Consider the following 2,500-nt stretch of genomic DNA (forward strand, 5'->3'; position numbering starts at 1 on the left):
TATATGAAAAAATTATGTACAGTACTGATGGGCATTATCATCATCATCATTATCACCATCATCACCACCACGATCATTATCCCACTACTACCACCACCACCACCATCATCATCACCATCATCCCCATCCCACTACTATCACTACTATTACCACCAACACCACCACCACCATCACCATCATCATCATCATCCAACCACCACAACCACTACCATCAACATTGTCCTCCTCTTCATTATCATTCTCCTCCCCATCTCTCTCTCTCTCTCTCTCTCTCCAGCGACCGTAACTCAGGCATTTTTGTGTTCGTGTGTCAGGCTCAAAGTGTAAGGAGGAGGAGGAGGAGGAGGAGGAGAAAAGGGGGGGAGGGGGATGCCGGTTTCTGAAATCTAATTCTTTTTAATACGAGAAATGGAAGGGCGGGAGAAAATGCTGTGCTGGGAATGGATTAAAGAGAGAGAGAGAGAGAGAGAGAGAGAGTCTTGATAAGGAGATTATATGAATGGTGATGGCGAGGGAGAGAAGGAGGAGGAGGAGGAGGAGGAATGGTGGAGAGTAAGCTGGAGAATTCTTAATATTTTCACTGTCTCTCACTCACTCTCTCACTTTCTCACACTCTTTCCCACTGGCTCACTCACTCACTCAATGTTTCAGTCATCCAACCAACGTCATAACTCTCTCTCTCTCTCTCTCTCTCTCTCTTCTCTTTCTCTCTTATTTACTATGCATCTTCATCATTCATTCATTCACTCATATGTTAGCCCTCACTCACTTATCCAACTGAGAGAGAGAGAGAGAGAGCGAGAGAGAGGTACGTGATCTGGCAGCCTTCCCCCCAAACCTGCTGACCAATGTGGGCATCTGTCCATACTGATGTCTGTTTATCTATCTAACTGTCTATCTATTACCTCCCTCTCTCTCTAGCTCTACTTTCTCTCACTCTCCAGGTCTGTTTATTTATCTACTACTATCTCCCCCCTTCCTCCCTCTCTCTCTCTCTCTCTCTCTCTCTCTCTCTCTCTCAATAAAGGATTCTCCACATAATCCCTTTCTTTACTACCTTCTCTCTCTCTCTCTCTCTCTCTCTCTCTCTCTCTCTCTCTCTCTCTCTCTCTCAATAGAGAATTCCTCACATAATCCCTCTTTCTTCCACCATAATCCCCCCTTCTCTCTCTCTCTCTCTCTCTCTCTCTCTCTCTCTCTCTCTCTCTCTCTCTCTCTCTCTCTCGGTAAATCACACAACTTCGACGTGGATAACTTTGCTCTCAGCCACCCTCCTGGAAAATGAGAGAGAGAGAGAGAGAGAGAGAGATACAACCTTCCATATCCTTCCCCCCTCGTCTTAATTTTTTATATCTATCTATCTATCTACCTATCTGTTTCTCTCTACCTATCTCTCTCTATCAATCTATCTATCTATCTACCTGCCTATGTTTCCATCTACCTATCTATCTTCCCACCTACCTATTTCATGTATCTATCTACCTATCTATATATCTACATTTCCCTTTATCTATCTATTTCTTCATCTTCATGGCACTATCTATCTATCTATCTGTCTGTCCATCTATCTGTAACTAAAATATTAACTTATTTCTCTATACCTCCCTCTCTCTTTCTTTCTCTTTTCCCCCGCCTTTTTCATACTCTTCTTTCCCCCTCTCTCTTTTTCTCCTTCCCCCCCTCTCTCTCTTTCTCTCCTTCCCCCCTCTCTCTCTTTCTCTCCTTCCCCCCTCTCTCTCTTTCTCTCCTTCCCCCCCTCTCTCTCTTTCTCTCCTTTCCCCTCCTCTCTCTTTCTCCTACCCCCTCTCTCTTAGTCTCATTTCCCCTCTCTCTCTCTCTCCTTTCCCTCTTTTCTTCCTCTCTCTCTCTCTTTCTCTCCTTCCCCCCCTCTCGTTTTCTCTCCTTTCCCCCCTCCCTCCCTACCCCTCTCTATCCTTCCTCCCCTCCTTTTCCTCCTCTCTCTTTCCATCCTCTCCTCTCTCTCTATCCCCTTTCTCCCTCTCTCTCTTTCTCTCCATCCTCCCCTCTCTCTATCTCCTTTCTCCCTCTCTCTCTCTATCTCCCTCCCCTTCTCTCTCTTTCTCTCCTCCCTCCCCTCCTCTCTCTATCTCCTTTCTCCCTCTCTCTCTCTATCTCCCTCCCCTTCTCTCTCTTTCTCTCCTCCCTCCCCTCCTCTCCTCTCCTCTCTCTCTTCTCTCCTTTCCTCCACCTCTCCCCCACACTGCCTACAGGGAAATTTTCGTCCACATATAATCTTATAATAGTCTCCCCTAATCCAATTCACCCGCCAACTCCATTTTCTATGACATATGAACCACCCAACCCACACCATCATTTTCTATTGTTTTGAGGCTTTATATATGGTTTTTAGATTCTCTCTCTCTCTCTCTCTCTCTCTCTCTCTCTCTCTCTCTCTCGGTGTACTGTTCTATATACTCTGACACTATCTATCTGTTTATCTGTCTACACACATACGAACATATATCTATATTGAAAACTT

This window comes from Coenobita brevimanus, chromosome 41 (genome assembly GCF_032717465.1).
Source record: "Coenobita brevimanus isolate Jiangsu-jjx chromosome 41, ASM3271746v2, whole genome shotgun sequence".
NCBI lineage: Eukaryota > Metazoa > Arthropoda > Malacostraca > Decapoda > Coenobitidae > Coenobita > Coenobita brevimanus.